Below are 23,271 nucleotides of genomic sequence, written 5' to 3'. Positions count from 1 at the left end.
CTACCTGCCAAGGCAGAGTCATCACCGAACGTGAGCACCTGCAAACGGGGGTGTCACTGGGGACCTGCCAATCTCCAGCACCTGCGGGTGCCTAACTCAGCAAATCAAAGTGGGAGGTGCCGGATTCCTCTGTTGGTTGGGGAGAGCAGAGATGGCCAAGCTCCCCAAGGCCACTGGAGGGCATCTTCTGGTGGCAGTGAGGAACAGGGGCTGTCGGGAGAGGGGGATGTTTGGAAACAAAATTGGAAGAGTTGGGTTGTTGCAACTAAGGGTCAATGGAGGGGGTCAAGGATGGCCCCCCCAAAAAAATAAATAAATAAATAAATAAATAAATAAATAAATAATGCAGTGGTCGAGGTTTCTCTCTAGGGAGAGAAACATCCTGTCCAGAGTTCCAGTAGCAGCTTCATGAGAAATAGTAGCCCAAAGGTGTGGGGGTTTTTTTGTTTGTTTGTCTTGGTTTTGGGGGGCGGTCTTGGTGCAAATGGTGGTCATATTAAAGCCCGGGGACAGGACCTGTGAGCAGAAAGAGCAGCTGCCCCGGGTTTGTGAGGCTGTTTGTTTGTGGCTGATTACATACTTGGAAGTTGAGGGAGATAAAGAAGAAGGAGGTTTCAAAAGGATTTGTATATATTTTTAAATTTTTTCAGTGTTCCAAGATTCACTGTTTATGCACCACACCCAGTGCTCCATGCAATACATGCCTTCCTTAATACCCACCACCAGGCTCACCCAACCCCCCACTTCCCCTCCCCTCCAAAACCCTCAGTTTGTTTCTCAGAGTCCAGTCTCTCATAGTTTGTCTCAAATCTCAAAGGTTTTTCAAAATACTAAGCCTCTTTCCCGCTGAGGGCAGAACGGCTTTGTCCCTGCTATTTGAATAGAGCGCCCTCTTGTGTCTCTGGGTCTCATATCACTGGGTACCGAAGAGGCCCCCTAAGACTTCATTCATCCTAAGACTGATGCGTCTGGTCACAATGACTGGCCTTCTCACCTCTGGCTTCAAGAACCGTCTGTGAGACGCTGAGGGGCTGCTGAGGGGTAGCTGGTGTGCACCAAAAGGTTTGCTTCTTCCCTGAGAAGCAGCAGCCCCCAGACTGGAGATGGGGGCCCCAAGGAGGCCCCCTGCTGCCCTCGTTTTCCTGGGAAGCCCGAGCTCAGGAAGGGCAGCTGGTAGGAGCCTGGAGTCTCCGCCTTCAGCTGAAACATGAGAGGTTACCCCCTGAGTCCCCTTCTCTTCCTACAGCCTGGGCCTTGGGACCCCCCTCCCCTCACTGTCCCATCCAGGTTGCCACTTAGTCCCACCTGCTCTGTTCCAGGATCTCCCTCCCTTTCCAGGCTCACCCTCCCTACCTCTCTCGCTTAGCTCTCTCCTGCTCAGACTAGCTGTCGAGTCTCCAGCTCTGTTTTTTCATCCGTAAGAGGGGAAAGGACATGCTTTATGGGTTGAGCAAGGAGGTCCTTTGTTCCCCCACATTAAGGGTCGTGGTTCAGGATGCTGACAAATGGGCATCAGGGCATGTTGTCACTGCCGGAGCCACCTCGTGTGTCCCCCCTCCCTCCGGGATGACATGGCTCGGTTCTGCAGACTGTGAGACATGGCTTCTTCATGCTCAGCTCGCCATGTCCAGCTGGGGCAGTTTGGGGCCACATGGTGTCACCCGTCAGATTCTTTTCTCCTATCACCCAGCTGTCCCATCAAGGCCCCCACTGTGCCTCCCACCCCCGGCTTCTGGCAATCCCTCTCCATTCATGGTTCTCTGAGGGCTGCTCTCTACTCCCCAGGAATGTTTGGAAATTTGAGGGGCATATTCTGGATTGCTGTATAACAGGGGGCACCTCCAGCATTTCATGGTTGGGGCCAAGGATGTGACCATCCATTCAACCAGCCACAAAACCCCTTGTCCCCTTCAAATTGCTGAGGGTGTCCCCCCACCCAGAAACTGACTGTATCCTTCAAGCACCCCCATCTGAGGTCACCACAGTTTTGTCTTTGACTAGTTTCTCCCTTTTTCCTTTCTTTTTCTACTTCTTTCCTTTCTTTCTTTTTTTTTTTTTTTAACACGGCAAGCATTGCTATCCCTCAAGGACCTGTTTGATAAGGGTCTGTGATGGGCTTCTGTCGTTAGGGGTCACTCAGAGACCTAGGGTGATGGAGACTGAGAAAGAAAGGTGAGAAATAGTCAGCTGTGCACTGGCCCTTACAGCTTGCACCAAGAAGCTTCTATTCCTGTGAATGGCCAGGGCAAGCCCCCTGTGACCTCACCTGCTTTGGGGAGAGAATGGGGGAGAGTGCTCCCGTGCACGTGGGGGACCCCAGAGATATTCAGTCGACAGTGCTAATAATTACTTCAGTAGGTCTCACATCTGTCTGCACCTTGTTTTTCCTCAGTAGCATTGTTGAAATGTATCCTTGTTGATTGACATAGATTGAATTCGTAGCCAAAAGTCGAGAAGCCAGACACAAAGAGGAGATGCCGCGAGTCCCATGCTCATGAGTCTTTTTATCACTAGTCAAACTACTCGCTGGTCTCCTTACCCTTCGACTTGACCTCCAGCCCAGCAATCAATCAATTCATCAGTCCATCCAGGAGGACCCATTTATTCAATGCCTTCTGGGTGCCTGTGCCCGAAGAAACCAAGAGCCAAGGGGGTCAACCATGGCTCTGTGCTCCAGATGCTGGGAGACTGGTTCGGGTGGCAGCAAGGGCTGGGTGCTGATGTGTGGACTGCTAATGTCGAGATGCTCCCAGCAGGCGGGGACTTCTGGGGCTGGACAGCCAGAAGGGGCTTCCTGGACAGGGTGGAGCTAGGCCTGGTAAGGTGGAGGAGGCGGGTGGAGAGGGAAGGTAGCTGGGTCAGCAGTCTGGGTGTAACGGTGACTCTTGTACCTGGTCAGTCGGACTGATTTCTTTTGACCTTGAGTGTTCTCCCTTGTCAGCATTATCTCGCTCTTCTTCTAACCTTGTCACTGTGTGAGCAACACTAAATCTGGGTCTCCAGATAGAACCTCACTCCTGAACTGATGCCTCCTGGGCCCCTCAACTTCAGCATGTGCCAACCAAACCACCAAGAGAATCTTCTGCATCCAGATCTGAGATGATGTACCCACACCTCGACACTCAAAACCTTAGTATCATCTTGGGCACCTTTTCTCCTGACCACCCCCCCATACTTCTTATTAGTCCCCAAATTCTGTTGTCCACATGAAGTGGTTCATAACTCAGCTGGGGTCTCTGGCCCCCCTCCCTCCAGATACCCATGTTGGTGCCATTGAGTGTCTGATCAGAGTTCTACCTATGTCACACTTGGGCCCCAGGGCCTTCTATGGCTGCCTTATCTACAGAATGGACCCCCAGTCTGACCCGTCCCTGTTGCAGATCCCCCTCTGGGCCTGCTGAGTTCTTCCCACTACCAAGTCCTATCCAGCCTCAACCATCTCTTTTAACTAACCTCTCGGGTCCCACCATGGAGAAAACTCCGTGGTTCTTTGTGTTACTTCTAGAATAACCATGGCACTGAAATTCATTCCAGGACCTCTCTTGACTTGGGTCCTAGGGCCTTGCTTTGTACATACTATGCATCGGTTCCTATTTGTTGCCTTGATTTTCCTGGCACACAGCCCCCTCCTTTCGCTCTGCATCACTTCCACACCCGAACAAAGCTTGCATTTTCCAGACGGCCTCTGGGAGTGCCCATCAGGAATGTGTTGGCTCTCTCACCCAGCACCTATGCATTTGCCTGGGTTGTTTTAGAAGGCCTCCTTTGTTAGGGAATGTTGTTTTCACTCATACAAAGTTATATTGTTCATTGAGGGCAATGCTTATATTGTCCTAACTCAAGTTCACTTGTTGCAAGGAAAGCTGGGAGCTTAGCCCCGAGGACTGGTGTGAAAGAAGGAGAACCTGGGATCAGTAACACTACCTGGCTGCTGGAGGTGGTCATCCGAGCTTTGAGGGATGGGGAGCTTGGGGCTTCGGTCCGAAGGGAACGATGAATCAGACATAAGAGCCAGAAAGGCCAGGCCCAGCAAGGGTGGGGATGTTCAGAAAGGTGACCACAGCTAGGGAGTAAGGGATTGAGGAGAGACTGGTATTTAGAGGGGCAGCCCAGCCTCAACTCGGAACTGGAATCTAGGGCAAGGAATGGAAGCGCTGCTGTGGTTGGGCCAGGGAGGGTGGGTAAGGTGACTCAGGGAGACGGGGTTGCCCCGGGGCTGCCCCTGAGCCCTTCAGGCCTTTAGCAGGACTCCATCCCAGACCCTGCTGACCGCATCACCCAGAAGCCCAGCTGAAAGAAGAGCACCCGGGTCCCCCGTCAGAGGGTGCTGGGTCCCATCTCTTCCCGTCTTCCCCGATATGTCACTGCGGCCATTCATTGCCTCTCTCCTGGCCCATTCGGTTCAGTGTGTCCAAACTTGAAGTTTCCCACCTTAAAAGCACACCTTTGATTGAACGGCCTGTATCACCAGATTTTTCTGATGCCCAGGACGAGTGAACCATACTTGCTCCCCTCCGTGTCTTTCCTCCAGTTCTCTCTCAGCCCATTCCAGGTGCACCTTTGGGCTCATCACCCCCTCAGAACTACTCTCATGAAGGTCAACAGCACCCTCTACCCTGTAGAATTCTGTGGTCCATTCTCACTTCTGTTCTTCCCCGACCTGCCAGCAGCATTTGACACCATTGATCCCTCCTTCTTCTCCCTTCCTTGAAACCCTTCGTCCGTTGGTTTCCATGGCGCCATCTTTCTTGATGCTCTTTCTTTGCCAGTGGCACTTTCTCCTCCTCTTTGGTGATTTTCCATCATCTCCTGATTTCTAAATATTAGGGTTCCTCGGGCTCAGTCTCCATCATCCTCCTTTCCATTGTCTAAAATCCCAAGGTGACTCGCTATGCCTCTGCTGGCTGATAGCTCCCAGACATGTACGTCCAGTTGGACTTCTCCCCAGGGTTTCGTGTTGGGTCTCCAGCCATCTGTGTAATGTCCACTGGGGTGTTCAGTGGACACATCCTCAGAGCAACACACACACATGTTAAGAACCACGGTGACTCATCAGGTTCTTGGGACAGTTGTTCAAGAATTTATTTTAAAAGTTGACTTAATTCAATATTGCTCCATTGGAGGGAGATAGATTTTTAAGAGACATGCTGTTCTAGCTCATGTCTTTCCATTTCTCCTAGCTGAATTTATTTTATTCAAGCCTAAGAGCTCATGCAGTATTATGGTGCACCTATATTTCCATATTTTTAAAGTGTATGTGTGTGTGTGTTTATACAATAGTCGCTTGAAGAGAATAGTTTTCTTTTTTTTTTTTTTAATTTAAAGGTTATTCTCTTTCTCAGTAATTTTTCAGAAACTCATTTCTTCTTGGACTTTGAGGCTTACTAGTGTATCATTTTTCATCCCAAATTTCCGAATTTCTGCTTTGCTTAGCCCTTCCTCCCTGGGAACTCCTGATGAAGGACGAAGTTGGATTTTGTCTTTAGTAATATTTGTTTTCTCTGTAATATGTTTCGAGGAGCACATTGATAAAATTTTGAATCACGTGGTGTTAATTTGGAGTTCTGGGGATAGATGTAAGCGATAAACTCATCAGGCCTACCGCTCTGAAAATCCACACCAGAACAACAACAACAAAAAAGCCCCTGCCCAGGAGCTGGTAACGTACAGGGTGTGCCGTGTCACAGGGGTGGAGAAACTGGGTGCCTCACCGTTCACTTGCTCAATGTCCTTTTGAATGTCTTGTAAGTGGCCAGAGGGGAAAAGAGCATCTTTTGCAAGAGAAAAACAAAGCGCTTGTTCACACTCTGCACGGGCAACTTTATTTTTCCAGGTGTTCAGGGCCCAGACTGCTCTGTCTCATGTCCATCAGCAGATCTTGTCAGCTCAACCCTTGAAACCATGCCCAGAAACTGCCTATTTGTTTCTCACTTCCTGGGGCAAGCCATCGCCATCTCTTACAGTGTCCTCCTATAATCACCTGCATCCCCCCCACCTTTCCCACCACAGTGTATTCTCAACCTGGCCACCACGGGGATCCTGTTTCACATCAACGGACCTTGTCACGGCTGTCCTGCACCCTCCACAGCCCTCAAGAGACCTTTGTGTGCAGACTTCAGCTCCTCCCTAGCCACTAGCTGCCCCTCTACCCATGCCCCTGTGCTCTGGCCAGTGACCTCTGTTCTTTGTCAGACAAGCTTCTGCCTCAGGGCCTTTGCACTTGCTATGCCCTATGCCTGGAGCACTTTCTCCAGGAGTCCCATGGTTCTCTCACTTCTTTTAGTTATCCTTCAGTAAAGCATTCTCAGACTACCTACTTTCCTGTGCCCTTTTCTGACATTTCTTATTCCCCTTCCCTGTTTTTTTTTTTTTTTAGTGTATCTACTAGTTTGCTTCTATTTCCTCCACCAGAATGTAAGTTCTGCGTGAAGGCAGGAATTATCTTTTGGTCATTGTGGTATCCCTGATGCTGAGCAAATTATCTGGCACATAGGCAGTGCTAAAGAGTGCTTATTAAATGACCATCCCTCCAGCATGGTCAGGAGACTGTAGGTGAGGGGCAGGTCCCTGGACTCAGCAGCTCTAGAACCTGTGAGTAGGATCAAGGCTCTGGGTCTCACAAGGAACGAGGACAAGAGCCAGGACTGAACCAGGCTGGGCACTTGGAGTCAGGCTTGATCTGGGGAGGGTAAAGTCAGATGGTCTCAGTGATGGGGCCGGCATCTGGGGTTGGCAGCCAAGGTCATTTGCATGCTGACCTGCCCTGCAAGTGTTCATGGTCAAAATGAAACATGTGATGCTGAAAAGGGCTGGCTTGTGGGCTACCAGCTCCCAGACTGAACCAACCCCTTGTGTCCTAGGGGCCAGAGAGAAGTGGTCCCAGGTGCCCTGCTCTGGATATAGAGCCCGAAAGAGACCAGGCTGCCAGGGCCCTGTCTTCTTCCTGAGAGGATCCTGGTACCCTGATCTCTCCTTAAATCTCAGACCTCTCCCTGGAAGTGTGGATGTGCCACTCTGAGTATGGTCCCAGTGGAGTAGGGAGTGAATAGTTCAGCCCCATCACACGTGCCCACACTGAGTTTTGTTCTCTTTCTCCTCCTCCCCAAATCCTATTTCTCCAACTCTCCTAAAGATGATGACCTGGACTTCAGGAAGGGTTAGGGGTAGGGCATGGAAGGGCAGGATGCAGCAGAGTCCACATGCAGTATCCAGTGGCCGAGACAGGAATGTAACTGTCGGACTCCCGGTGAACCGAGTGTGGAGGGTGAGAAAGGGAAGGTTGGAATCAAGAATGACTGCCCCACTTCAGGCTCAGGTGACAGTGGGTGGGTGGTGGTGTCATTCACTGAGCTACACAGGGAGGGGAGAAGAGAGCGAGAAGGAGTTTTGGGGAAGGGGAAATCCCAACTTGGTGGACATGTTGATTTTGAGATGCTGGGTCATGACAGGTCACAGGTGAGCCTGGCATTCAGAGGTCAGGTCTGAGCTGGAAATACACACTGGGATATGGGTTTGTCAATGCTACTTAGGGGATGGGTCTGGAAAGGGTCACCTGGGGAGACAGAATGAGAGAAAAGGAAAGGATATCAGGACCCAGGCCAGGATCCACCAGCAGTTAGAGGCTGGTAGAGACAAAGCTGCAAAGAGTTTGAGAAGGAAAAGCCAGAGGAGTAGGAGGACACCCAGCAGAGTGAGAAGTCCTAGAAGCCAAGGGCAGAGGGTGTTCAGGGAGGGAATGGTCATCTGTGCTGAGTGCTGCCCAGAGGCCCGGGAACGTGGGGACAGGCAGTGTCCAGGAGATGTGGCCATGAGGGGGTCACTGGTGGCCTGGATGGGAGCTGTTTGGGTCAAGGCAAAATCCCAATGGCATGCGCTGAGATGAGGAGTGGAGGCATCAGGGGACGGTAAACCTCCATCCAAGAGGCTGGCTGCCGAGGAAAGCAGAGAAATGAAGGCAGTGGGGACTGGAGAGATGAAAAGTGGAGCACGTGGGTGTTTAAACTGAGGAATCCTGGGGCTGCTAGGCGTGACTTCTACCAAGGCACAGAATGCAGGAGCAGGACTCTGGAGAAGATTTGAGGGATGGGGGCCAAAGCAGAGTTAAGAAGAGAGTACTTCCTCTGGGGCGGCAGGAGGGAAGATGCTGGCTGCCAGGCGAGCAGGTTGATGGTTTGGACTGGGAAGCCAGGAGGGTTCTCTCAGACCCAGACCGGGTTCTGGGTCTTGGCCAACGGTAGATTTGCAAATGGCTATTTTGAAAACTAGGGCAGGACATTTCTGTTCCCAGGAAACCACTTAAGATTCTTGGGGAGGATATCCCTTTGGGAAGATTATCCCCTCAAATAAGAATACAAGGATACCTCGTTTTACCGGGTTTCACTCTAGTGGGCTTTGCAGATCAGTGCCTTTAGATCAAAGAGAGGTTCGAGACTTTAGCGGAGGAAGTAGCCACAGATGTGGTGGGAAGAGCAGGGGAACCGGACTTCCAGGTGGAGCCTGGATCGTTGCCATCTCATTATCAAACCAAACGGATGAGGAAGTTACTGCATTGGGTGAACCGAGAGAGTGGCTCCTTGAGACCTAAATCTCCTGCCGGTGAAGATGCTGTGCAGAGTGCGGAAATGACAACGGATTTAGGACACTCCATACGCTACAGGGACAAAGCAGCGGCAGAGTCTGAGAGGATCGATTCCAGTTTGGAAAGAGGCTCTCCGGTGGGCAAAATGCTATCCAACGGCATCACACGTGCTGCAGGGAGATCATTCATGAAAGGCAGAGTCAACTGATGCCGCCGACTTCATTCTTGTCTTATTTTAAGAAGTCGCCTCAGCCACCCCAGGACCCACCGCCCTGATGAGTCAGCAGCCACCAGCACTGGGGCCAGACCCTCCACTGGCGAAAAGATCATGACTCACTGAAAGCTCAGATGAGGGTTAGCATTTCTTTAGCAATAAAATATTTTTAAGTTAAGGCATGTGCACCGTTTAGACATAATGCTGTTATATACTTATTAGCCTACATAGAGCATCAGATGAATGCGACTCTTGTATTCACTGGGAAACCAAAAAAAAAAACAAAAAAAAATCCATCTGTCTTGCTTCATTTTGAGGTCTGGAAGTGAACTCGTGGTATGTCCATCCGAGGTGGGCCTGGATCACTGGATCAGATCTCAGTCTAGTGAGGTCGGCTTTCAGTACTGGCCTGACACTCTTCTCCCGAGGACTCGAAGGACTTCCCAGGAAACACTCAACTCCAGGCATCAGAGAGAGCGGATTATGTCACTACAAAACCCAAGTCTCGGACAGTAAAAAAAAAAAAAAAAAAAAAAAAAAAACAGCGTGAAAGCAAAATGGAAATGAGAAAAGACATATTGATCACGGGGCAGACTGAGTGTCTGTGTGGGCTGGGACCAGAGTCCCCGGAGCCCTGAGCACGGTCGGAGAAGACCTAAATGCATCCTATTAAAATTTAAAGGAGAATCCATTTCTCAAGCAGACGCTGCCCCCTGGGTTCCAGTAGGGGATCTAAGGAGGCATGGGGCTCAGCCCGAGCGTGGGGGTTAGAGTGCAGGAAGTGGGGTGCTCACCCCAACCCACTGTGGCCCCTGAGCGCTGAGGACTCCATCCGCCTGGGTCTGGACGGTGTGTGTCTGAGTCCTGGACTCTCGCATCCCGGGGAATCCGGCCCAGCACCTAGGAAGAGGCCAGCTTCTTCCTGTCTCTCCTGCGGGAGCAGTGGCCTCTCAGGGATACAGTGACCTGTGCACAATCTTTCATTTTTTCTGGTTTTAATTTTATCGAAGTTGCACAGGCATAGAGTTTAAAGAACGAATTATTTCCATAAATTGCGTTATGGAAAACAGCAGTACCCTTCGTCTTTGTTCACCCTTCTATCTCTAACAAACAGGCCCAAGTTGCTACCACAGTAGCATTTCGGCATTAACTAGAGAGCCGAGAGCCTCTCCACATGCCCCCCACGCCCCCCGTTTCTCCAGCCTCTCACGGGAGTACCACACACATCATTCACAGCCAAGTCACGTAATGACCCGTGGCTCCTTTTTCCTTCCTGCACTTTTCTATTTTCTCTTTGGATAAAAGTGGGTGCGTGTATTCACTTATTTTTCCATATATTTATTACTAATTCAGCCCTCAAATTCTCACCTCTGAAACCCCTTCCAGACATTCGGCTGCACGGGCTACTGTGAAAACTCCACAGTACCCACGCGGGCCCCTCCCGTGTCACCCAGTGGCTCCCTCTGCACAGTACCAGCCGCCACCCCGGGGTCTCCCTTCACCCCCCATGCCCGGAGAGTCTCTTCCTCCTGTATTAGATCTCCTCTCTCCACAAACTTACCTTTTACTTTTCCTCCTCTGCTTCCTGATTTTCACAGAGCCCATCCTTCAGCAGGGTCTTCTAGAGAAAAGGGTCTCTGATGAGTGGGGGGGTTTTGGCACTTAATGTGACTCAAGGTATTAGAAAGTTTTTATTCTGTTTCTCGGTTGCTCGAAGGGTAGAATTTCAGGTTGGAAATAACGTTCCTTCCGAGTACTAAAGGCATTGCTGCCCTGTCCTTGAGGCTCCGGTTGCTGGCAAGAGTTCATATCCGTTCTGGTTCCTGTGCCTTGAAGCCTTCTCTGTGACTGTCTCTGGATCTTCCCTTCAGGCTCAGAGCTGGGAAGCATCGCAGGTGTGGCTCTCAGCGTGGGGCCGTCCCTCCTAGGCGGTGACTCTTCAGTCTGACAACTCAAGGACTTGGGCTTAACAAAAGAGTCCTGTGCTGTTTCCTGGATGACTCCTCCGTTCTCTCTGGATGGGCTGGGAGTCAGGGCTGGGACCTCCTGGCTTGTTTCTCCGATTTTCATACTTCTCTGTCAGATTTCCCATCTTTTCGTATTTTCGCACTACTTTCTGGGTACTTCTCTCCATTTTGTCTTCCAGCCATTTTGTCCTTTTCTGTCGTTGCATCTTTAATTATCAAAAGTTCCTTTTACCCCCTGGAGGTCTCTTCTTAATAGTATCCTTATAGATCCCCATACCTTCTCTTATCTCTCAGAGGCTGTTAACGTTCCTCGTTTTGGATTTTGGTTTTCTTTTCTACCTGGTTTCTGTTCCCTTCAGGTTCCCTTTGGTCCGTGTGTTTGTCCCTTTTCTCAGGTGTCCGGTGACCTCCGGCGTTTTTGCTTGTGTAAGAAGGAGGCCCACACAAGCCGGTGGGCAGCAGCTCTGGGTCTGAGGGGGGGCTCATCAATGGCGCGCATCCTGGTCGCTGCCCATCCGGGCCCTGTCGCTGCAGTGACAGCACCTTTAGGGCTTTCTGCTTAGACAGAACCCCCACGAAGATTCCAATTTCCTGAATGAAGGTATAGAGTTTCTATTTTGTGGGCCACAAAATGGAAAAAGGTGGGAGGTAGAGGGGAGAGACGCCTTTCAGCCCCTCATTTATTCATGGTGCCCTTGCCTGTCCCCAGCTCGCCTGATGCCCTCCTCAAAGGCCTCCCATTTCTTCCATTGTAGAGAAACTTCCAGACTTTCTCTGGGGTGGAGGAGAGGTGGTCTCCTGGCTACCGAAGTTGAGAAAGGGATAAGGGTCTAAAAGCAGTCATCCTGAGGGGCACTTGGCTGGCTCACGTGGTGGAACTTGTGACTCTTGATCTCAGGATGTTAAGTTCCATCCACATTGGGTGTAGAGATTACCTTAAAAACTTTTAAAAATAAGGGTGCTTGGGTGGCTCAGTCAGTTAAGAATCTGGCTTCAGGGCACCTGGGTGGCTCAGTGGGTTAAGCCGCTGCCTTCGGCTCAGGTCATGATCTCAGGGTCCTGGGATCGAGTCCCACATTGGGCTCTCTGCTCAGCAGGGATCCTGCTTCCCTCTCTCTCTCTGCCTGCCTCTCTCTCTACTTGTGATCTCTCTCTGTCAAATAAATAAATAAAATCTTTAAAAAAAAAAAAAAAAAAAAAAAAAAGAATCTGGCTTCAGCTCAGATCATGATCTTGGGCTCCCTGCTCAGTGGAGGCTCTTCTCCCTCTCCCTCTGCCTCTCACCCCTGCTTGTGCATTTGCTCTCTCTCTCTCTCTCTCTCTCTCTCTCAAATAAATAAAATCTTTTTAAAAATTAAAAATAAATAAAAATAAAAGCAGTTACCCTGGGGTGCCTGGCTCTTGATCTCAGGTTTGTGAGTGTGAGTCCTATGTTTGGGGTAGAGTTTACTTAAAAATCAGTCAGTCAGTCATCAGCTTCTGTCACCCTTCATCCTTGTCCCCGCTCTAAAAAATAAAAGAAGTAAATAAGTAAATAAAATCAGCCTCCTTCTCTTGGTTCCCCCCACTCTCGTCTCTAGAGTCCTTGAGAGCGTCTGCGGTGTAAGGGGGGGACGGTTCCTGTATTTCCCTACTGTCAGTGCAGGATTCCATGTTCCTGAGTCTGCGAAAAGTCTTTTCCACTCATTCATTTCTTCCCACCGTCCGTGAGCTCATTGCCAGTGTCCTGCCTTCTGAAGAACCCCAGGGAAAGCCACACCCTGCCAAGCTCCTCCATAGGCCCTGGGAGCTCCCCCTATGGCGCCTCCCTATAGGAGTCAGAGGAGCACAGGGCAAAGTGCCCGTTCCAGAAAGTCTAGAAAGTATTTGGGCTCTGGACTGAGACGGAATCGGATTCCAGCCCCACCTCCAGCAATTACTGGCCAGTCCCTAAAAATAGGGTCAGAAGTATCTACTTCCCAGGCTGCTTGTGAGGAATGAATGGCGAGATAGTGCGGGGGCCCCGTACGGCTGGCCTGGCATACAGGAAGTGCTCACAAAGGCGCCACTTCCTTCCTTGCTTCCTTCCTTCTTCCTTGTTCTTTCCTTCCTCCCATCTTCCTCTCTTTCTTCCCGCCTTCCCTTCCCCGGTACAACTCTGTTCTTCTCCCGGCTGAGGTGTTCTTTCTGCCTGGTCAGGGAAGCCGCTGAGGGCTCTAAGTCAGGGTGTCTCTGTGGGCCCGGCCGCGTGAGGACCCCGCGTGACAAGGGGGAGAGTTGGAGGTCAGCTCCAGGTCTGTGACTGGTAGATCCTGGGACAGTGAAAACGACACCTGGGCTGTGGAGCAGGCTGGATTTCATTAGCTGCAAATCACAGGAAACGCTGGCCTTTTCCACCTTAGGTGTTGTTGGAAACGAGGCCCCGACAGGGAAGGAGGTAACATGGTGGGAGCCCAGCCATGGCAAGTTTGAGTAAGTGTGTCCCCTCTCTGGATCTCAGCTCCCTCCTTGGTAATGGGAGGGTGTAGGAGAGGACTTGAGTCTTGCAGTTAGGGCTGGGGTCCGAGAGCTGATAGCTGCCGCTGGCTCTGAGATCCCAGACGGTGCCTGTGCTCTCCATGAACCCCGGTTTGTATCCGTAGAACCCCAGCCCATTGCCAAGCAGATGGGGTAGGGGGCGTCCTTTACTCCCTGCATGTTGCGCTGAGCACCCGTCTCATTCCAGCAGTAGACCACAGTGACAAGAGCATGACTTTGGCACCAGCTAGACCTGGGTTCAAATCCTGGCTCTGCTGCTGATTAGAAAGGCTTCCCCTCTCCCGTGGCTCAGCCCTCTCAGCTGGAAAGTGAGAATCCTAATGGTCCCGATTTATCAAAGTTGTTGAGAAAAAAGGAAACAATGCTTGTATCCGTAGAACGAGTGCTTGCCGCTCGGCCTGGGTGAAGGATCTCTGGCGATCATGATGTGACACGCAGGAACTTTCCAGCTCTTGTCAGAGGATGAGCTCATTCGGCTCTGTACTGGAGCCTGGGAAGAGCTGTTGCTCAGATACAGTCTTCAGGGAAAAGCCTGGGCGGGGGAGCGCCGCAGGCTATTGTGAGCGCTTGTCCCTCCCTCAGGAGAAGCTGGCCTTTTCTAGCTGTCAGAGAATCGAAGCCATGCTCATCCGCAGGGTGCCCCTTCTTGGGCAGGAGCCTCTGGCCGAATGCCCCAGCCTGAGATGAGACATCTGTCGGGGAGAATTTCTTTCAGAGCCCACAGCCGGGCTCTGTGGATCGCTTGCCTGAGCACACATAGGTAAAGGGACAAGGACAGAATGGGGAGGCTCGGTCTCTAGGGTTCTCTGGCCCCACAGCTTAGAAAAATGAGAAGGGAGCTGCTCTTTCTTCATGGAGCGGGGTCTCTTGAAGGTGGGGTCCCAGTTACGTGTCTCCCCCTCCTTGCCGTCTCCAGGGTGGAGGTCCAGCCCCAGGAGACACCGATGCCTCCCACCATACCTTGCTGCCGTGCGTCTGCCCGCCTCACTCTCTGGGGCTCCTGGGGTGTCTTTCTCCACTCTGGAGGTGGAGACCCCTCTCAGGGCTGTCGTGGGCATCCGATAGAATCAGACACATGAAACCCTCCACCCCAGCCCATTGCCAAGCAGACGGGGTAGGGGGCGTCCTTCACTCCCTGCATGTCGCGCTGAGCACCCGTCTCATTCCAGCAGTAGACCACAGTGACAAGAGCATGACTTTGGCACCAGCCAGACCTGGGTTCAAATCCTGGCTCTGCTGCTGATTAGAAAGGCTTCCCCTCTCCCGTGGCTCAGCCCTCTCAGCTGGAAAGTGAGAATCCTAATGGTCCCGATTTATCAAAGTTGTTGAGAATAAAAGGAAACAATGCTTGTAAATACCTGGCACAGTGCCTGGCACGCAGAAAGTTGCCCTCTTGTTCCGTCATGAATTATCAATATTTACTTATATGATGGCCTCTTCAAGTAAAGGGTCAATTCCTGGTGTCTCCTGCCTTTTACAAGCACTCTGCGGTAAAGAGGACAGAAGCCAAATGGCCCGCTTGGGAATCCTGGATCTATCAAGTGCCTTTCTGATGTGAAACAAGCTAGCTCACGCCACTGTGCCTCAGTTTCCCTGTCTGTAAGGTGGAAATGGTCACAGTAATTCCATCTCAAAGGATTTACGTGGATTAACTAAGACACTCCATGTGAAGAATGTCCAGTGCTCAGTGCATAATAAGTACTCAGTGAAAGTCTAGTATTACTAGTATTACAAAAGGGTCCCCAGAAATCATTTCACCCAAATTCCTCACTTTGCCAATGAGGAAGCGATGGCCCAGGGCGTGTTAATAACAGAAACCCTCTTGCTGACCCCCATTCAAAACATCCCAGTGGGAGGAAAGGAGGAAGGATGGTGTGGTACGTGTGTAGGAGTGCAGGAGGCACACGTGTCATCTTGGTAACAGTAAGGAGACAGCTCTGGTGTGCTACTGAGTTGGAAAACCTCTCAATGCCTTCAGCTTCCATGAAGAGAGATGATCGACCCCCAGAGGGAGCCTTTGGTTCTAGAGTTAACACAGGGTGGCCGGTTGGGAGGGCCAGGACCCCCACAGGTGGAGGAGGGCACTTCCCTCCAGGGTCTGGGCCAAGGCTGGAGAGGCAGAGCCTGACCTGGCAGGGTGGGCTGGCATGGCCTTGGATGGAGGAAATATGAATGGAAGAATTCTGGGAGGATGGGATAGGGCAACTTGCCCTCCACTGATTCAGGGAGAAGGGGGTTTTGGGGGTTTTTTTTTGTTGTTTTTTTGGGGTAGTTTTTTTTTTTTTTTCATTTTACTTTTAACTTTTTTGTATGTTTGTCATAGTTTCAAAATAAAAATGTAAAATGAAAAAAGAGAACTAGTTTGGCTCAGAAGAAAGGAGACTGAGGAAGCCGGGAATCAAGGAAAGGGTTGAAAGGGGACGCAGGCTTTCAGGGGCTGTCTGGCAGATTCCCGGACAAGCCAAGGGCATCAGACCAAAGCACAAGGGGGAACCTGAACTCCAGGCAGAAGTTTGGGCCCATGCTATGGACAGGTGTCTTCTGTCACCATGGGTGGCCTGCAGACCAAAGAGGGACAGCCCAGCTGGCAGGAAGGTGGAGGGCGGTGTGTCCTGGGGCACAGCAGCCAGCGGAAGACAGATCGGGCCAGAGCGGGGCAGCTGGGGGTGGGTATGCCAGGCAGGCAGGCTCCCAGGAACATGGTGGCAACAGACGGGGCAGGCCACAGGAGCCAAAACGAGCCTGAGGCAGCCAGGGAGAAGCCAGGCTGTGATCGAGGCCTTATGACCCATTGGCAAGTACGACTGGCAGACTGGGGCCAGGCAGGGCTTCCGGGGACAGGAGCCAGGAACAGGGAGGGCATCTCCCCAGGGACGGTGGCAAGAAGTGGAGGCAGCTGGCAGGGTCCAGAGGACCGGGGCAGGGAGGTGGGGGGAGGGTTGTCCACAGGCTGTGCTGTTAGGATGCCAAGGGGTCAGGTAGGAAAGTATGTTTGTGTGGTGGGGGCCAGGTTGGACGCAGGCTGGTTCAGGGGGAAGGAGAGCCATCCCCCCCCCTCCGCAAAGAGGAGGAGGCCGGTTCCTGTAGACTTTGAAAACATCAGCAGATCCAGCAGCTGGGGCACCTCCGATCCGTCTCTCGGAAGTTTCTGGGACTGCTTAGCTTGCGAGCTCAGGAGCAGATTCTGGAACCATGATTTCCCTGAAGGTTGTAACCCACCGGCGGTGGCACTCCGTGGACAATGGGTTTCCACCACGACAGTGAGTGGGGAGCCCTCGCCATGAGGAAGGCAGCTGGGGCCTCGCCTCCCCCCTCTATAATCAGCCATGAGGAGGGAGGAGCCCCTTGGGGCAAGCAGGAGACCCTGGCTGGAATGGGTCTGGAACCAGGAAACCCAGTGTCCCCTAGAAAGCCAGCTGCAGGAGGGGTGGTGACCCAGGAGTCCCCCACCCCACCGCGGGGGATGGAAGGAGACAGCCTAGGTGGGACTCAGGCCCCTGAGGGCAGGGCAGCCCCTGCCCAGGCTCCAGCAGATGTCTCGGGGTCTGGCTACAGCAGGAAGAACAGAGCAGTTCCCCGCAGATGTCCCCACATTGTTCTAGGCTCCCTCCCTCCCCCTTTTTAGGGGCCTTCATCGGCCCCCCTAGTCTTCTAAAGGGCTTCTGAAGGTCAGCCCTCAACTGGGGCTGGGAGAGGCTGCTGTAACTGCAGGAAGGCTCTCTCTGGGGTCTAGCAGGACAAGGCATGAAGGCTGCTCAAGTCTCATCAAAGGGGGTGCCCTTGCTCTCAGACAGAACAGCACACTGAAAGCAGCCAGGCTCCCCCATGCTCCCTGGCACCCCTGGCCCTGGCAGGGGCAGAGCCTTTCTCTCTAGTACAGGGATGAGATGGGGGTCAAGTGCTGGTCTCTGCAGGGAGGCCCAAGGTGGCAGCTGGAGCCCACAGGTTCTGTAGACAGGCCTGGCTGTCCCCCGGGACCCAGGCTGCTCTCCACACCCCAGCGACTGGCTGGACCTAGAGGACACCATCGCTGTCCTCCTGAAGAATCATGGTGTGGGCACACCACGCTCGAAACACTGCTTCTATCCCTCCAGGAATTCCTCCCAGGCCATGTCCCCTCCCTGGACTCCTGGGCATGTGGCTCCTGCCAGCATCGGCCTGCCTCATAGCTAGTTCTCGGTGTTCACAGCTCTCTGGGCGAGAGCCTCCCTCTGGCTGTGATGCAAACCATCATGGGGATTTTCGGCCATATCGAGACAAATGCTCCTTATTTCATCGGCCACGTTTTATTTTAATGTGTGTTAGAGAGACCACCCACCGTTCCATGACTGGGAGTCCTTAGGGTGAAGCCGTGGCCGGATGGGCCCTGCAGGCGGTGCTCGGGAGGTCTGTCTCTCTGCTCAGAGGCTGGAGAGCCCCAGCTGTGGGGCCATGGGACCAGCCCCCAGGAGCATCAAGGTGGGTGTTTACCACACTCAACGTCAAGGTCACTTCCACTGCGTCAGGGCATGGCAGTAAATCAGAGGGAGGCAGCAAGGGACTGGAGGGTGGGCCCTCTGCTCTGGGTCCTCTTCTACGAGTGCCAGGGAAAATCACTGCGTCTGGAGGGGCCGCGTGATTTGGGGCAAGCTGTGAGCCCATCTGTGCCTCGCGATCTGGAGGGTGACAGGCTGTGTCCTGGGCTGAGGTGATCTGGAGGGTGACAGGCTGTGTCCTGGGCTGAGGTGAGGATTAAATACACAGACAATGAGATTAAATAAAGAAACACCCCCGCCCCTCCCCCAAGCTTGGAAGCGGCCTGTTGCCTGGTGGAACAGAGCCTGCTTGGGGGGAAGGGGACAGAGCAGGACAAAGGCAGGATTGGGGGGTCTGGGAGCTCGGCCTGGAGCTGGCGCAGCTGGGTTTGAGTTCCTGCTCTTCCCCTGCTGGCGTGTAACCTCTCTGTTCCTCCCTTTGTCCCCGGCAAAGTGGGGAGAGTCCTAGTGGCGCACTGAATGTCCGCTTGCGGGCCCCTGTCCCCGCAGGGCACCTCCAGGATGGCTCAGCATGGGTGGCCATTGAACAGGAGGACTGGGCTGCGCTCTGGAAGTGCCTCTGAGGGCCGGACGCAGTTGACAAAGGCATGGGGAGAGGCAGGAGAGGGAGAGCTGTTCCAGATGAAGCAACCTGAACAGGGGGCCGGTGAGGCGGGAGGGAGGCCAGGAGGAGGCCGCAGGGAGGGGGCTGGTGACCAGAGAGGACAGGATGGGTGGGGAGGGGCCGTGGATCCTGTCACAGGTGTCAGCCGTGGGTGGGGAAGATCCTCTGTCCCTTTTCATTCATCCCATTCTTGCAGGGGAGAGTGGGGATGAGCAAATGGGAATTACTGTAAGTTGTAAACACATCACCCGCTCGAAGTATTTTTAAATTAGCTTGGTATTTCTGTGCCTCTACCACACAGTTGGCCCTAAAGCCTGGCTCAGAGTCTTTGCTGGCACCCCAGTTCCCTCCCAAGCACCACGTCCTCAGTCCCTTCCCCCTGGGCCCAGCCACTGTGCTGCCCATGCTTCTCTGCCTCTGTGCCTTTGCTCATGCTGTTCCCTCCGCTTGGAGGGCCCTCTCCCTGTCTTCATCTTCTAATCCTCACAGCTGAGCTGTCCTCCCAGCCCAGGTCAAATACCCCCATTCCAGTCGCCTCCCTGACCTTCCCCCACCCTGCCACGCCCTGCCAGACCCCATATCTCCTTCCAAACCCCAGTGTGTGTTCTCTTACTTTAGCTTGACATTTTTACTTTTGGTTTGCTTTGGACAGACAGAGGTTGCCCCTGGTGGACAGCCTTGAAGCCCACAGGCAGGGACAATCCGTTCCATAAAACCCATGTGTGGTTTAAACATGTTAAGTTGAAAAATGTAAGCAGGGAGCACGATAAGAATGATCTTTGGGGGGACCCAGTGCCACTTAGGAGCTGTGTGGCTGAGAGCACGTCCCTGTGCCTCTCTGAGCTCAGTCTCTCCATCTCTGCGATAGGGATAGCTACCTGGTCTTTCACAGGCCGTTGGGAAACCCGGAGGCTGCTTCAGGCTCTGCCAGCACACCCAGCAAGTACCCCGTGGGCCTGTAGGAGATGTTAGCGGGATCTGTTCTCTCTCAGCCGTTTGGAGCTGATTCTGCATCCCCTCTGGGCTTAGTTCAGGCCACAGGGTCACTCAGAAAGGCCCTGCGGGCTGTAAATAGCAGTCGTAAGTGACACTTGGTCCAGGCTGGGCCAGGGCTGCTGGACAGGTGCCCAGGGCTTTCTGGAGACACTGTGTGTTGACTCAGTTCTCTACTGGGCACCGGGCCTAGTGCAGGGAAGTGTGTAGGGAGCGTCGGGTCGCCTGTAATGAGGACACGCCCGGTCACATCAGCCCTGCCGTGGGTCCTGGCTCTGCTGTTGATGTCTGTGCAAGCGCCCTTGGGGAAGCCACAGGCCCTCATACACCTGGGGTCAACTTACTTAAAACCTTTCTGAGGGGTCTGTTCTCAGAGTGTATCTAGACCCTCTTGAGGGCTCCTCTTCTGCCTCTGGAACTCTTCTCGGTCAGCTCTCAGCCTGCTGAGAACGTTCCTTGCTCTTCTGCACCTGGGACTGAGCATTCTCCGGCCCCGCGGGGAGCCTCGTTCTCCCACGGCCAGTTGGCACTTCTGCCTTCTCCCCGGCAGCCCTCCCTGTGCACGCTCTCAGGGGGACCCCAGGTGGCTGACTTCAACTCCGGGAAATACCTGCTGAGGTGCGACACAAGGTCCCCTGGGCTGAGCCCTGTCCCAACCGCAGTCACCCGCCTGGGGCCCACCCTTCACCATCACCACTTGCAGTAACAACAGCCCAAGTTTGCTGAGGGCCTGCCGTGCCACAGTGCAGAATGGAGCACTAAGCTCTCCAAAACTGTCATTCCTGACCCTCCTCACCACCTGCTAAGTCACAGTTACCTATGTAGACACATACACACACATGTCCAATCTGCAGACGAGAGGCTCAGAGGAGCAAAGGGACTTCTAACTCAGCTCAGGTCCTGAGGAGCAGAGCTGGGATTCAAAGCCAGCCCTACCAGCTCCAAATCTGTGTTCTTTCTTCCACAGCCCTACACACTAGGGTGCCTGACTCTCGGCCACCTGCGTGGCAAGCTCCCGCATGTGCCCAAGGCCAGGCCCTGAATGGACCCCCCCCCCCCAAAATGCTTGTGCATGGAGATGCTGCCGATCGTGGTGCTTCCCCTGGGGCCCATGGTGAGAGCTGGACATCTCTCCCCTTTCCCTCTCTTCTTCCATGCTCTGGAGAACAGTCATCCCCATCAGTGGCATCTTCTCCAGCCCTGAGAGCTAGAAGGGTGTGGGGGCCAGAGGGGAGCTTTGGGGATTGGGTGCCCTTCCTCTGCGACCCACTGGCTGTGTGACCTTGAGCAAGTTACCTTACCTCTCTGATCCTCTACTGCCTTATCTGAAAAGAGCCATGACATTACGCACCTCGCTAATTTCCAGTGAGGGATAGACGAGCCCCATAATGAGGAAGGCGGCTCTATCGTGCTAAAGGGTCACAGTTGTTCAGTTGTTACTGTAGATGCTGCCATTGTCCCTCTGGAGCAGGAAATGGCTCAGTAGTTGTGTTGAGTCCAGTAGCCACAGGCAAAGCCGTCCTCAGCAGCCCCATCAGACTGGAGACTTTCCACTTCACCTTGACCGTAAAGGTGATCTAAGGCTCCCATCGGCAAAGGTGCGGCTTCCTACCCCACCGGAAGATAAGGAAGAGTCTTCCGAAGCTGTGATCTTTTGAGGGCAAGACTGGGGGTCCCACACACAGGGTTACCTGGCTCCCGGAGAGGAAGGCTGTGAGGCGTCTAAGGGCAAGGGAGCGAGGCAACTGCCTTGTCTAAGGGACGGTGCACAGCCAGTGAGGAACTTCTCCAGGGAGTTAAGAAACTTCTCCATTCCCTTCATTTGCACTGGAGGATTTCAAAAGAACCAGGTCCCTAGGAGCCTCCACCTCGTTTCATGTGCCCTGGGTCTGCTCTCTCCCGTCCAGACCCTGGCCACGGTCAGCTTCACCATGCTGGGGACACACGAAGTGTTCTTTGCCCACTGCCCCGCACACCTTATCACCTCTGACAAGGTTTCGTAGAAATGGCATTTCTGGAGGCCGGCTAAGCTAGGGCAGCAGTGCTCAGTGGGATCTTCACAATGAGCTCGGATCGCCAGGGTTCCCACCCTGCCTACCTCTCTGCAGAGTGTCTGTTCCATCTGTCATGCTAAGAACTGTCCAGAGCGTTGAACTTTTTAACTGAAGGCCAGATGCCATGTGGTCGTCAGGCAGGAGGTCAGACGGTCCACCACCAGGCCACGCCTGCTTGCAGCTGTGCTGTGACCCCTTCTCCCCTCACTCCTCTGGCCAGGACACTAACTGGGCCACCATGATGGCCTTGGGGTGAAGGAGATGGGTTGGAGAAAAACTCTGTGTCCAGTCAAAGCCAGCAAGGTCCCTCCAGCTGGCAGAGTCCTGGTTTGTGGCTTTGAAATGCAAATAACCAAATCCCTTTACTCTTAAACTTGGAATTCCCTTGAACGCTGTTGCCCACTTTGCGCCTGTATTATCCTGATCAGGTTTAGAAAGCTTTGGTGGACTTCACGGAGGCTTCTTCCTCCCACTGAGGCTTCTTCCTCTTCTGCATGTTCTTTCTCTGCACCTTGGTCCTTGGGTCCTCCCAATTTCCATTTCACAAGTAGTCTCACGTGGGTGGACGGCCGGAGGCTAAGACTGGTCGAGCTCGCTGTGGCATGGATCATGTTCATCGGGGAAACTGAAGCTGCTTCGGAAGCGTGATCACCATCCAAGTTTGGATGCTGGAATGCTTCACGTCCCAAGTCAGCAGCTCCTTCTTGTTCCTCACCACCATCACCTTGGCTGTGGTCGTGACTGGCTTTCCAGGGCACAGGCATCCCCATCAGCATGTCTGGGATTGCTTTGCAAACCTGGCCATGGCAAGGGAGGAGGAGATAGCGGAACCTCCATCGTCACTGCCTGCTATTCCATCAGCCGGTCCACAGATGGACGGATTGCCTGGCATCACAGTACTGAATCATTGGCCTCCTTTCAGATCATAAGGGAAGGGGACATCTCCAAGCTTCTCAGTCGATGGACAACTGGGCCATTTGGTTTTCCTTACATTGTTGGAGAATAAATTTAACTCTCATGAGGGCTATCACGGCCAAGTGCTAGAGGGAGAGGGCAAGTACTGACAGAGCCCTCTGTATGTGCTGGGTGCTGTTCCGTGTGACTTGGATTAACGAAGTTAACCTCACAAGGACCCTGTGAGTGTGTACTATTATTTTTCAGTGATTTTTAAAAGGAAATGTATCATCCGTATAAAAAGCGATCCAAGTCCTAAGTATATATAGTCCATGAGCTGTTTTGCAGTGAATATGCCGTCACTATGCTCTGTTAATCCCAGCTCAAGATATAGGACATCATCGCCATTTCACAGATGAAGAAACTGAGGCACAGAGAGGCTATGTAACCTGCCCAAGGTCATGCAGCTAATGAGGGGGCAGAGCCTAGCTTCAGCCTTGGCAGTTCTGGCTCCTAGGCCTGATTCTCTTTACTGCTGCTGTTTTCTGCCCCTGGGAAAGCTGTTACTAGGGGGAGAGGACCAGGCTGAGAACTTGCATTGAGGGCGAGATTGGAATATACATCGCAGCCTTTTCTCACCTTATTTGCATCTCAGTGCATATATATGTCTGCTCTGGAAACACTGATGCTTCACAGATCACAAGCAAGCTGGCCCAGGAGTCTTGGCCATTGGCTTACAAGCATTAATCAGGCACTTCGTGTATACAAACAGTTCAGCAGCCGCGGCTAGAAGACGGCCTTGGTCAGCGCCCCTTCTAGCCGCGGCCCCAGCATGTGCTTCCAGAACACAGCCCTCACTGAACAGCCCTTCCCAAGCCCCGCCGCCTGGGACACACGGGCCCAGCCTTTGTGCTG

The 23,271-nt window shown here is 53.0% G+C and overlaps 1 protein-coding gene across 7 annotated transcripts in view; it reads left to right on the top strand.

The window, feature by feature from the left end:
- The window catches only part of HIVEP3 (HIVEP zinc finger 3), a 456,791-nt gene that overhangs the window by 406,243 nt on the left and 27,277 nt on the right, over positions 1 to 23,271 (top strand). The gene's annotated exons all lie outside the window — the stretch shown is intronic.

This window comes from Mustela nivalis (assembly GCF_964662115.1).
Source record: "Mustela nivalis genome assembly, chromosome: 10".
Lineage (NCBI taxonomy): Eukaryota > Metazoa > Chordata > Mammalia > Carnivora > Mustelidae > Mustela > Mustela nivalis.
This window is presented reverse-complemented; position numbering and strand designations above follow the sequence as displayed.